Below are 15000 nucleotides of genomic sequence, written 5' to 3'. Positions count from 1 at the left end.
TCAAAGTTTTGGTTCAGAAACCTTAAAAGATTCCTAGAAAGTTAAAAACTGAAATAAATACATTTTCAATACTGCCTTAATTTCACTAACTTAAAAAGCAGTATTTGAAATGTTCATTTTCTTTCATGAATTTATTTAATCATTATCTAATTACTTAGGTAAAGATGTTTGGCTTTAAGAACTCACATTGTTACTCTCTTTGAAATGAGGGTATAATTATTTTTTTTACCTCAAAGCAAAAAAATAGGTCTCAGATACAGATAATGTGTATCAAGATTTCTTTATATTTGAATTTGACCATTTCTAGACTATTCGAGAAAATACGTGAATGGGAAAACAGTCTCTTTATGGTACTACTCTCCTACCCCTTTCTTCTTTCTCTTCCTCTCCCCCTTTTTTTCCTGGAGCAAAATATCAGATTTTCCTGCTGTTGCTTGGAATCTGAAAAGTTAAAGAACTGTTTGGTCACCCCACCTCCATTTCTCTCAACCTCCCTCCTTGCCCCTAAGAATTTAATGAGAAGAGTATGGTTGGGCCACTATATGTGTGGGAGAGATGGAGAAACTTCCAAGAAAAAAAAAATCTAGTGGAGATTTTGAATAAACACAGAATTGGCACGATTATTCCCTTCTAAAATTTATGTGATAATTTTCAGTGTGTAGTTCATGGGGAAAATAAATCGCTAGGTGATATACACAAGATGCCAACCAAATAATAAACTTGGATAATGATTGGCTCTTGGGCCAATAGTAGCTACAATGAGTAGCTAGAATGCCAACTCCTGAAAATACTTCTCTATTTGGTTGATTCCCTCAAGAGTCAATGGTTACTGTAGACTAAAAGTTTTGTTGGCATCTTTCATCTTTTAGCCTATAAATATTGTCAGATATGTGTGACCCTCTCTGAAATTCTGTCTTCCTATCAACTTATCTCTCTCTTTCCCTTCAGGGCTGAACTTTTTCAAAGAGTGACTATTTCTACTTTGTCCTTTTTCTTCACTCCTCAGTGCACTTCCCAGCTTCACTACAAGCACACTGCCATCTAGCCTCCTTTCTTCCCATCCCTCGGTTGATATGTCTCATGATCTATTATTGACCAAATCACATGCACATCAGTACCCTCATCTCTGGTCCAGTCATTTGGTCAACTGATGCAATGATTAATTCCATCACAAGGATCTATTTTGACTCTAGTATTAGGATAGGTACTGGAGGATATTGAACATGCCTAGTGTATAAAGGCCTGCATATGTAGATTCTGAAAAATTATCCCTGTTGATTTTGAAATGGTGCCTATAATCTGGTCACTGTTCCTTAGACATGTTATCTACTTCTAAGATGTTAACTGTCAGCTATGTTGTTATCTCCCAAATCTATAGTTTGAACTTGGGGCTCTTTCTTGACAGTCTAAGCCAAATATCTAATTGTTTACTGGCTATTTTCATCAGATTGTACCCCAGTCAGATGAAAAGAATAGTGTGCAAACTGGCTCCTCTTCTTTGTTCACCAAAACCTGGTTCAGGATGGTAACATTTACCTTGGCACCCAATTCTGAAATGTGGGAGTCAAACTAGAGTTACTAAGTCTGGACATCCAGTTGGTTATTAAGTGCTATTAATTATATTTCCTTCATAAGTCTCCAATTTGAATCTTTTTCTCCATTTATTGCATCAGGTCAGGCTTTGATAATTTCTGTCTGGGACTATTTTTACTACTTTTAGCCTATTTTTGGTGGCCACTTCCACTCCAATTTATCTTCATAGCCGGAGCTATATTTCCACAGTACAGATCCCATTGCTCTTTCTGTTAAAAAATCTTTTAGTGGCCTCTGCCCCACTTTTAGGGTCAGAAGTTACTGTATGGTAAATGCTTCTCTTAATGATTGGCCACTGACAGGCTGTCCAGCCCTATACCCTGCATTATACATATTTGCACTTTGTGTCCCAACGTGAACCAATTATTCCCATTTCTTGGAAGGAGCCATGCCATTGCTTGCATCTGTGCCTTCGTTCACACTATTTTCCTTTTCCAAGTACTCTCCTCTTGCCACTTACACACCTAGGAAATTCTTACTCATTCTTTAGTACTCAGTTCTACTTTTATCTTCTCTAGCAAGCCTCTCCTCCCTCTATCATGCCTTCAGATAGGGTTAAATATGGCCCTCTGCACCATGGAGTACTGACTCAGACTTGAATGTTCTAATGTGCCTTTCCATCACCAAACATCTAGCCTTTGCAAAACCAATTCTGAGTCCACTTTGTCTTCCTGAAGTTTCACTTCACCAAAAGCATCCTTGCCTGATTTTTGAGCATGAAATCTCAGGATCCTAAGGAAAAATTTCACTTTGAACAGGTGGTATTTCAGACTCGTTCTTGAGATACATTAGTTGCTTTTAGCTTTTCCTAAAGTCACCCGGAATTTTTAGTTCCTTCCTTCCTTCCTTCCTTCCTTCCTTCCTTCCTTCCTTCTTTCCTTGCTTTTCCTCTCTTTTTTCTTTTCTTTTCTTTTTTCAGAAATTTCAAAACTCTTTATGGATTTAGAAAATATTTCCCTGGATAGTGACATTGATTATTTCTATTTAAAACAGATACTTGATGATAGCCTGAAATAGATCTTCTAGGTTTCAAATCCTTATTTTCTGGTAGGTTTCTTTATTTAAAACAAAAACAAAACCCCAAGATATTTTAAGATACAAAATAGTTTGGAGCAGATTTTAGAACTTCACAATGTACCAGAATCTGTCAGTTTAGTGGCCCTTATAGAAAAATTCCTCATTTGCTACCATGATCTCCAAGTTCAGAGAGATACAAATCTCTTCCTCCTTTAATTTATTTCAGAATTTCCTAGCTGTAATATACAAATGCAGTCATGTAAATATGTCACACCAAGATGAAGCACATAAAAAGATGAAATCTTAACCTTAGTTCCAAAAGGCAACCACGAATTAATAAGTTCTGTTAAAAAGTACCTGCAGTCACATTTTCCATTTACATAAGTCCAGTGGCACCACACTTAGACATCCTAGCAAGAATTAAACTGAGAAAAAAGATGGTTAAATAGTGACTGACTATTTTAATAAGTTGAGTGTCTTCTAATATCAGAGAATGAAATCACTTCATAACAGATAAAATCATTTGGTCACTTCAGTATAGTTATCAGCTCATCTTGTTATTTTTTACTTTCTGTCTAGATTTTCCATGACCTAAATATTAAAGCATAATAATGCTTTAATTGGCATTTCTATTAAGATATTTTTCCATTTTCTCCTATTTCAAGTGCCTGTGTTGTTAAGAAGGTCATTAAGCTCTATCTTCTGCAAATTTCCTTTGTGTGCTTTCAATCTACTGACCACCTTTCTTCATTCTAAGCTATTGATAACATTTCTGAGCATTTGCACAATTAGATGAGATAATAACAGCAGTGTTAGGATCACAAGAAATACACATGGGTTTCAAAATGCTCTTGCGAACTAACTGTTGGGGCAAACTCCTAGGAGGGTGAATAGTGACTGGATTAAACATCCAATTAATTAGCAGTTATCTGGAAACTGGATGAGGGGAAGGTCAATATTGTGAAGGTAGGGGGAGTTGGAGAATGGATTCAAAGAAATGAACTATGATGAATCAACTTATATGAATAATTACAGCAAAATTTAGTTAATTTCATGGAATAAATCAGTACATAGGACAGAGCCATTGGAAAAACTTTAATGGTGGTAATTGTTACATGACTTGGTCCTTGATGTTCGATAAGGAAAGATAAGAAAAGACATTGAGGAAGGTGGAATGATATAAGCAAAGGGTGACATTGGACTGAGCAATTAGATTCAGAAAAACTTTAGTTTTTCACAGGTCTTATGTTAGATGGGATGGAATCAGATAATAAAAAAATTGCAATTATGTAAGCAGAGCAATCTGGATTCAAAGTAACAGATAAATATAAGCCTCCAGAGACTTTTAAGCAGGGCAATAATATGAGGAAGTGGCAGCCATATATAAAGTAGAGGTCATATTTGTTATCTGATACTATGTGACAAAATCCCTCCAGCAGCTTGGAAGACATTCATTTATTATCTCACAGCTTCTTAAGGTCAGAAATCAGGGCGAATCTTAGCTGAGGGTTCTGGTTCAGGTTCTTTCACAAAATGGCAGTTAAGCCATCAGCTGGAGCAATAGGCTTCCTGGGACTGGGAAATCTCCTTCTAAGTTTGATCATGTAGCTGTTGGTAAGCCTTTGTTTTTCACTGGCCATTGTCTGGAAGCCTCCATTCCTTGCCACTAGGGCCTCTACATAGGCTATCTCAAAGTTCTCACATGACAGCTGTTTTCCACTAGAGGGAATGATCCTGGAATGAAAGAGAGAATAAGGAAGCAAGAGAGAGTGTTTCCAAGATGAAAGCTGCCATCTTCTTGTAATGTAATACTGGAAGTCACATACCTTCACCTCTCCCATATTTTACTGTTCACAAGACCAACTCTGGTAATATATGGGAAGGAATAACAAAAGGGTATGAATGCCAGATGAAAACCACTGGGGGCCACCTTGAAAACTGGCTACCACAGTAGTCGAGTTAGAAAGCCATCCAAGAGGCTATTAGAATGATCCAACGAGAACAAGATGAAGATATGGCAATGAGGATGGAGAGAAAGGGACAAATCTGTAAAATATTTAGAAGACAGGATTATTTAATAGTAGTGAATTTGGTGAAATTAGGATATCAAAAGCTAAACGTGAACTTCAAGCTTTTGAACATGGACAATTTTAAGTTATCTGGCTACCAATTAATTGGTGGTATAGAAATGGTAGTTTTTAATGTGAACATAACTTGAATTGTAGAACTGTTGAATTTGAGGTGGCAGTTATCTATCTAAATAAAGATACCCTATCGAGATTCTGGAACCTATAGTGGAATGTAAGACTGAGAAAGGCAAAGAATACATTGAGTACCATTCATTTTAATAAATTGTTTATTTTAAGCCTCAGTGCTAAAACACAGAATGTCTGACAAAGAAAATCCTGCATGAAAATAGAAAAAAATATTCCAAGATGGCTTTAAGAAATACAGAAATTCAAATTATTGTTTCATATTATCAACATTTTATTTTTGATGATTAAAAAAGTATACCAAAATGAGTCACCAATAAATGTATGCAAGCTGAGATTTTTTTTACAATATCCATTTACATGATCCATGTAGTATATGCATCCTTGTCAGATTTAAAAGGAGAAAAGATCTATTAATTTATATCCCCCCCAACACTTTTTGTCAAAAGTTCAAAAAGAATAGGAGAAACAATGGAATTTTTTTTCACACTTTATTTTTAGGTGAGAAAACACTTTCTTCACATTGGCTAATGAAATCAAATATATTTCACACATTTATTAAGGGAATCCTTGAAATATAAAACTTTATTAATTCATGAAATAATGGATAGTTCCAATGAGAATCTCCAACTTTTTGAATTTTGAAAGTTTAAACATTGAGAGCAATTTTGAGATTTATTGTTAATACATCATCACCAGAAACTGGTTGATCCAGGCTCTTCATGCTAGGAAAAAGAAATGCCATATAATGATGCAAAATTTAAGCAAAACAAAACAAATAAAAACAAGCATTGACTGGGAATACTTTTTGCAAAGTCGCTTCCCTAAGTCAAATATGACTCTAAAAGTTTTAGCTTACAAAATCCTACATTACTCATTAATCTGTACTAAAACTGATCTCTCCAATATTTTTTTCTTCATTTCAATCTATTATCTACAGAGTAGCCAGAATGATTAAAACAAAACAGAACAACAATGAGATTATGTAATGCCCCTGTTTAATATCATTCAATGACTCCCACTTTGTCTTAAAATCAAATTTCTTATTATAGCCTATAAGACCCAGTAGGGCCACACTCCTTCTTCTCACTAACCCTTCTCCTCATCTTTAACTGGCCTTCAGTTAGGCTGGATCCCTTTTAGTTCACAGACCAAGATGAAATCTTTCCTACCTTATAGACCATTTATATTCTGCATCCTATTCCTGGAAGGTTAAGTCCAATTTTTCACCAGCATGGCTTTTCCTCATTTTAAAGGTCTCAGCTTAAAAGATACCTACTCAGATAAAATTACCTTGCCCTTAGTAATTCCTCCTTGCACCCTTACCCCCATACTACTTATCAAAGCATCTTTATAGGAATTTCTTGGCTTGTAATTTCATAGTGTGTATATGAACTTACGAACATATATATACAAACATACATATGCACACACATATATATGTTTATGTGTGTAAAAATATGTCTTTGTGTCTATATCTTTCCCTATGTCTAAATGCATGTGTATATGTATACCTTATTAAGGAAATATATATTCCAAAAATATACAAATACTGTGATCAATGAAGTTTTACAAAGTGAACACATCCATGAATCCAGGTCACACTATAGAACATTGTGTGCAAGCCAGCCAGCCTTGCTTGAGACAGCTGCACCTATCTACCAAACTTCCCTCCAGCTCCCCACAAAGGTAGTATGCCACATTGTGATTTTTATCATAATAGATTACTATAACCTCTTTTGAACATTATATATGTATGTACTCTTTTGTGCCTAAATTCTTCATTGAAAATTATGTTTTGAGATTCATCCATTGTTGTATGTAGAGAAAGTTTGTTCATTCTCATTGTTGAGTAGTTTTCCATTACACTGTACATGACAATTAGAATTATCCATTCTACTTCTGATGAATAATGCTGCTTGAACATTGTTCAAGCATGTCTCTTGGTGCACATATATATGCAATTTGGGGGGTAATGCAGTTGCTATGCACAGGGTATGCACATATGTAGCTTCAGTAGATACTCCCAATGGATTTCTAGGATGTTTGCATGTGTGTATAAGCAGCAGAAGAGTTCCAGTTGTTATATATCCTTACCAACATTTGGCATTGTTATTATTTTTAATTGTTGATTTTCTGGTATGTGTGCATGCATATTGATATGTAATTTTGATTTTAATTTGCATTGTTTTAATGTCTAATATTAAAGACTTTGTTATGCTCATTGGTTTTTTGGATATATCCTTTGGAAATGTCTATTCATGGCTTTTTCCCATTTTTAGTTTGGTTGTCCTTTTTTTCTTGTTTGATCTGTGGTTTAAATATATATATTTAAATACATGCATATATATATATGTGTATATATATATATATATAATGTGTATATTCTGTACCTTTATCCTTTGCTATCTATACATAATTGTATATATTTTCTCCTACCTGAAGGTCTGCTTTTTCACTCTCCTAGTGATATATTTGATGGTCAATTGTTCCTAATTTTATTTTATTATTTATTTTTTAAAAGATTTTATTTATTTATTTATTTGAGAGAGAGAGAGAGAGAGAGAGACAGCATGAGAGGGGAGAGGGTCAGAAGGAGAAGCAGGCTCCCCACTGAGCCAGGAGCCCAATGCGGGACTCAATCCCAGGACTCCGGGATCATGACCTGAGCAGAAGGCAGTCGCTTAACCAAATGAGCCACCCAGGCACCCAATTCTTCCTAATTTTAATGAAGTCTAAACTTATCTTTACCTTTTGGTTTGTTGTCTCTGTGTCATATTTAAGAAGACTTTACCTAGTAAAGTCATAAAGATATTCTTCTATGTTATCTTTTTCTAGCTTTATTCCTCTGTTTTTCATATTTGGTTTCATGATCCACCTGGAATGTATTTTTGGTGCTGTGAAATAAGAGTCAAGTTATATATCTTTTTTCTCTATTGCATATCCAATTATTTTTGCATCTTCCTTTCCACTCTGCAGTGCTTTGTTATAAATCAGGTGACTATACACACACACACACACACACACACACACACACACACATATATATGCATTTGATTCTAGACTATTCTCTTCCACTATTTTAATAACACACATTTTAATTTCTGTGTCTTTAAAATAAATCTTGGTGTCTGATAATGTAGATCCAACAGTTTTGTTCTTCATCATTGCCTTTGCTATTTTTGGTCCCTTGCATTTCCATAAATATCAGCTTGTCAATTTTCATATAATAACCTATTGGATTTTGATTGCATTGAATTTACAGTTTAATTTTAGGGAGAATTGGCATCTTTACAATATTGAAATGTCTGATCATGAACGTGGCATATCTGTAATGAGTCATTGGCCCTTCACTTTTGCTTGCCTGCAAGAAATAAACTGACAATGTTGTTGGGTGTTGCCCACCATTCCAAACATGAGTGAGACCTCTGACTGTGGCAGAAGCTGTCAGTTCTCATGGTCTGCCTTGTTCTGGCTCACCAACAAAGCTGGGTGGGACAGGGGCGGGGGGCATATTGGAAGCTGACTCAAGATAGAATGCACAAAATTCCACTCTTCTTTCTCAAATCCCAGCAGCATTCATGCATAAATGCTTCTCAGATTATTGTGTGCATTTATGTGCTTTCCAGAGCCCTAAAATGTTTGTTTTTTGTTAATTCTATAGAGCTTTAGAAATGTGTTGGGAGACCTGAGTTTGCCTCATTGTCAAAAGTCCTAAATAATGATTTGTCCCCCAGGAAGTGGCCCACTTAATGGAAGTAGTTTCACTTGTTGTCATAATGTTATTCATCAATGCCTATTATTATATTTGTAATAATTGTAACATCTATATCCATGTCCCTCTAATTGCATTTTTTTAAAATTAGACTTTCTAGGAGTTTACAAATTTTACTGTTCTTAAAATAACAGACCTTTGCTTTGTTGATTTTTCCATTGCACATTTGTTTTCTATTTAGTTAATTTTTACTAGGGTTTTTTTTCCCCTATTACTTTGTGTTTGCTTAACTGTTTTTTTTCTGGCTTATTGAGAATCATATTCAGATAATTTATTTTATACCTTTCTTCTTTTATAATATACATTTAGGTGATAGATTTTCTGTAAGTAAAGGTTCAGCTGGATTCCACATATTCTGAAGTCGGTGTTCTAATATATATCACTAGCTCAATATCATATATCATAGATCATTACTATATGTCATAAAAATTTATATTTAATTTCCATAGTGACTTCTTTGAGCCATGAGTTATTTACTATTTTATCGCCCAGTTACCTAATTTGAGGGGATTTTCTAGTATTGTTTTGTAACTTACATCTAGCTTAATTTTGTTGTGCTCAGAATAAAATTGTTCAGAGTTACTTTGTGTTCCAGAATAAAGTCAATTTGTTAAATATTCTAAGTAAACTTAAAAAAAGGGGTACTCTGTTATTTTGAAAAACTTCTATATGTTAATTTTTTGTTTGCTTGTTCCATACTTTACTGAGAGTAAATCTCAAACTGTGACTGTGAAATTTTTGGTTCTTCCTGTGTCTCTGCAAGTTTTTGCTTTCTATATATTGAGGCTTTCTTATTAATGCATACAAAATTAGGATTTTATATCTTCACATTGAATTGACCTTTTAATTATTATAAAATGTTTCTCCTAATCCCTAGTTATACCTTTTGATTTTAAACCTGCTTTGTTACTATAGCTACCCACCTTTGTTTTGTTATGATTTGTTTTTCTTTTACTTTCAACCTTTCTGTTCTCTTATATAAAAAGATATCAACAGCATATGGTTGTGTTTAATTTCTTATCTGGGCTGATATCTTTGATTTAAATGTATAGATATTGTTCATTTACATTCAAACGAATTACATATTTTGAGTGGCTTAAATCTACTTACTTAATTTTTTCTTTTTTTCTTGCCTTTTTTATTAACCAAATAGTTTTTATTACATAATTTTCCTCCCTTGTTAGATTTTTTATTTATACATTATTTTATTGATCTTTCAGTAGTTTTTCAAGACGCTATAATATGCACATTTAACTTACTAGAATCTATCTTATTACTTTTGCCACTTTCCAGAAAATGCAAAGGCTTTAGAATATTTCATCTCCATTTACCTGCTTTATTTCTGTATCTATTTAAAAAATTTAACATTTTTTATTATTGTTTAAAGTAGGGGTGCCTGGGTTGCTCAGAGGGTTAAGCGTCTGCCTTCAGCCCAGTTCATGGTCCCAGGGTCCGGGGATCGAGTTTCGTGTCAAGCTCCCTGCTCAGCAGAGAGTCTGCTTCTTCCTCTCCCTCTGCCCCTGCACCCCACTTGTGCTCTCTCTCTCTTTCAAATAAATAAATAAAATCTTTAAAAAATAATAATAAAGTAGAACTTGGCAAAGTAGCAAAAACTTGCCAAAAAAAAAAAAAGCAAAAACTTGCAGAAACAAAGGAAGAACCAAAAATTCCACAGCCACAGTTTGAGATTTACTCTCAATAAAATATGGAAAAGCAAACAAAAAAGTAGAATTCGTGGGCCACATCCTGCCCCACAACCTGATTTTTTGTTTTTTTGTTTTAATGTTCTGTGAGGCAGGTTTGGTTTTTACATTGTAAATGGCTGGAAAAAATTAAAAGACACAGTATTTTGGGGCGCCTGGGTGGCTCAGTCGTGAAGCCTGCTTCTCCCTCTCCCACTCCCCCTGCTTGTGTTCCCTCTCTCGCTGTCTCTCTCTCTGTCAAATAAATAAAATCTTTAAAATAAAAAAAAAGAAACAGCATTTTAAGATATGTGAAAGTAATATGAAATTTAAATTCTGTGTCCATAAATAAAATTTTATTGAAAAATAGACACACTGATTCGTTATGTTTTCTATGGCTGCTAACCCAGCACAGCAGCAGAGTTGGTGGCCATTGTGACAGAGATCATTCATGATGTTCCCATTACTTTGCACTGCTTCTCCATGCACTAAAAATCTCAGTGGTGCAGCTCTAACTCATCAGAGTTGCAAGTGTATACACATTGCTGTACTGCAACATCTTATTTTTTATACCAGTGTGCCATGTATACACATGGACCATATATATATAATATATATAACATATATATATTATATATGTATACATACATATGATCACCATGGCAAAAGAAAAAAGAAAAAAGTGGACTCTGAGTATCATGCTTTAAGACACAGTGGAGTATGGATTATTTTGTCATCAAATTAGATGACAAAGCATTGTGTATTTTAGCATTAACACTATAGCTGTGCTAAAAAGAAAAAAAAAAAATCACAACATACATCAACATTACCAGACTAAGCACTCAACACAACAATCACAACACACAGGAAAGCAACACTAAGAAAAAAATCAGAAAATTTAGTATGAAGTATCTCATCAAAGAAGAATTTCTTCTTTTTGAAAATAAAAATGAGTCTACAACCAGAGTAAGTTGTTGAGAGGCTCATTTGTTAGCCAAGCACTGCATAAGTAATTGTAGACTGGCAGCAATTTTATTCTGATGTCTTAAAGATGTCATTTCTTTTCTGCTGGATTTCCTCATTTGTATTGAAAAGTGAAACATTTTTATTATCATTCCTTTGCAGGCAATGTCTTTTTTTAAACCTGCTTTTAAGAATTCCTCTTTGTCCTTGATTTTTAGCTTTTAATACTATATGACTAGGTGTGATTTTGTTTGTTTGCTTATAATTATCCTTCTTAAAGTTAGTAGACCTTCTCGTATCTGCTTGGGAAATTCTTACCCCATGTCTCTTGAAATGTTGCTCCTACCTCTTTATTGCTTTTCTCCTTCTTGGACTCCATCTACACATATGTTAGACCTTTTCTTCAAATCTGATGTCTCTTACACTATTTTATATTTATTTCATTCCTTTTTCTTTTGGTGCTTCCTTCTGGATTTTCTACGGAGCTCCATTGTTATTAAATCCATATATTGATGTCTCAACTTTAGTTGTGTTTTTGTTTTAGAATTTCTAGTGATTCCTTACTATAGCTTTACTTTCTATGGTGAAATTTTCTGTCTTTTCATCATATTATTGTTTATATATTAATAATAGTATCATTGACCTCCCTTCTCCTTGATGTGACTTGGCAAATGCTTTAAAAAGAAAACGTGATGATAAATGTTATGGTCATGTCAGTGATTTTCCATTTTCTTAAGAAATAGGTTTCTCAAGTTCTGGTTGCCTTGGTTATTTTCCATTGTCCTAAAATAGTGCTATCTCTTTGTCTCTCTCTTTCTCTGTGTTTTGCCCAACTTCTATAGCTTTACTTAGGATGATAAATAATCTGAACTAAGCTGCACAAAAAAATTCCCTAAAAAACAAAACAAGAGCAACAACAAAATTTAGCCCTTTTCCTGGCCCATAGTTTTGGTTCAACAAATATTTTCAACTGAAATAATTAATGTACTAAATTCTGAGTTTGTGCTAAGAATCTCATAATGGATATTTTAGTTGTACTAGAACTTCGTGAATATAAAGGAGGAACAAACATTTTGCCTGTCCAACATTAGTTCAAGGACTCTTGCTCATGAGAAAGCCTAAGGTGAATGGGAACAGAGAGGTGCAAGATATGTAAAAAGGTCATTTTTTGAAAAATTTTTGACCTTGCGGGCGCCTGGGTGGCTCAGATGGTTAAGCGTCTGCCTTTGGCTCAGGTCATGATCCCAGGGTCCTGGGATCGAGTCCCGCATTGGGCTCTCTGCTCCTTGGGAGCCTGCTTCTCCCTCTGCCTCTCTCTCTCTCTCTGTCTCTCATGAATAAATAAATAAAATCTTAAAAAAAAAAAATTTTGACCTTGCAAATTTGAACCAAAATAGAGACTCTTAGTAAATTAAATCTTTCTTCAAAATCTATTTCCCACACTCTGCCCAGAAGAGGAGAAACAAGGAGAAACTATCTCCCAAAAAATAAAATCAAGTAAGAAAAATTGTTTTTAAATTTACAAGTGGTCATGATGCCCTTGAAATCGTCTGATTAAAAGGTAAGAAACTTGTAAATTACCAGCTCCTTATTTAATCGTGGTATGGAGAGACATTGTACTCTGATACTTTCTGTGAACTATACTATTAATAGTACTTGGGTCAGAGTCCTTCCTAGTCTTCAAAACCTTTTCAAATCCCAAATTGATATCAACTTCACATCAAGAGGGTTGGGATGAGAGTGAAACACAGGAAGCACTAAGAGCACACAATTTAAGGACGTACTCACTCTCAAGGTCACAGAAGAGGTTACCCCCTACTTGCATGCCCCTGGGAGTGAGTGACTCCTTAAATTGTATGCCTTTGGTGGGTTACATGTCTCATCTGACATTCAGACCTACTTTTGAGGTGATTGGAGCAAAATTTACTCTCATGATTTTGTAATTGTGGAAGCAGGCAGAGAAAACTAATTGATTCCCCTAGGGCCACATTGGAACCTAGAAGACTGATCAAAGTAAGTAAAAAACAACCTTGGTAAATAGGTAGGATATACAATTCTTTGTGTAGTGTCACAGAACCATGAGTAACACTAGTCAAACTTAGATCAAAGCCATGTGAGTAATTTAGAGCAGTAATAATAAAAGTCAATTTCCTAGGATCAGTCCCCATATATCTAGCATGCTCCATGACCTGAAAGAATAGTATTTTTGGTTTCTGGGTGGGACACATTGACTTTAATGCTTTTTGTTGTTGTTGATCTCTGCCACACCGATTAGGCTTAAACTTGAATTAACAAATGATACTTAAATTTTGTCCTCCAGCCTTGACGAGCCTTAGTTAGAAAATCAGACTATTATTGTGTACTCATTTTTTTTACCTTAGCAGATGCAGCACTAATTGCCACAAACATGTTAACAAAGACATTTGCAGTCAGCATGCACAGGAAAGTTTTAAGAGATTCCCTCTATAGCAGTGGGCTCTGTGTAAGAATGTGGAATGATTTACAGGTGTTAATGGGCATGCATTACTGTTGAAATGCTGCTCGATTAAGGCATCTGTGGAACTACAGAAAGGGCTGTGTCGAAAATGAGTGCACCTGTTTGCAACCTGCTAAAAGATGCTTTGAGAATAAGATGCAGTTATCCAAAATAGTCCTAAAATCAGGGATTAGAAAGCTTCATCTCTTTCCAGCCTTCTTTTTTATTTATTTATTTTTTTCTGTATTCAGTGTTCTTTCTCAGGTGTGGACTGAAAACTTCGTTTTGGATCAGAGTCATTTTACTTAGGAACGAAGGTTGAGTTTAAAGTGTTATCTCTTAAGTGAAGGTCAATGGTTTATCCATTACGGTGCCCAACCCCAAATACTTTTTGCAATTAATTATATCTATATCTGTTTTTATAGAGTAAAAGAATAGAGAAATGACAGTCAGCAGTTTGAGGAAATACAAGTTAAAGGTGTCCCATCATTTAAAATGATATATCATTTTGGAGAGAAAATTTAAAAGCTGGTATATGCAATCTAAAATTAAATACAGATTTTGAATTTCAGGCTGTGAAGCTAAAAAGATCAAAGGAAAGTCTTTATAGTACTTTGGAATTTGGTATAATACTTCCCGGGAGGTCATTTACTCCCATAATTTAGTCTGACTTATTTTGGCTTCAGGTCCATTAAAAATGTGCAGCAAAAAAGGAGGCCTCTTTTTACTTTAATTTTTAACCACAACTTGTCAGTAAAAAAGAAAGGTGTCTGAAAGAGGATCATCTATCATAGTTCTAATAGCTTTCAAATCTGACTTTTTGAGTCTGATTGAAAGGGAAACTTACCTTGAAATGTCTATATTTTAACTCTTTCCCCTGTTCTGTGGAAGAACATTACATTAGATTTTAAGTGTTGCTCAAATGCAGTCACCACCTCCTATGATACCCATGGTTGTTACCCCTTAGCTAAGGAAATTTTAGATGTTCAGAAGATTAGCAATTTCTTTCTGTCTGCTCTTCAAATGATTGAGTCCTACTGATGTGAATTCAGCTCATCAGTGGAAAGATGACTACAAAAAATGAAGACCTGGGTAAATAATTCCTTACTCTTTTTCTTCTCCTTTCTTTCCTGTCTCTCCTCGCCTTTATCTCTCTGCCTGTTTCTCTCCCACTCTGCCTGTTTCTTTCCCTCCCTCCCTCCCTCCCTCGCTCTCTCTCTCTCTCTCCACACACACACACACACACACACACACACACACACACACACACACACACACACA

The sequence above is a fragment of the Neomonachus schauinslandi genome, chromosome 3 (assembly GCF_002201575.2).
Source record: "Neomonachus schauinslandi chromosome 3, ASM220157v2, whole genome shotgun sequence".
Taxonomy (NCBI): domain Eukaryota; kingdom Metazoa; phylum Chordata; class Mammalia; order Carnivora; family Phocidae; genus Neomonachus; species Neomonachus schauinslandi.
Note: the sequence above shows the minus strand (reverse complement) of the source record.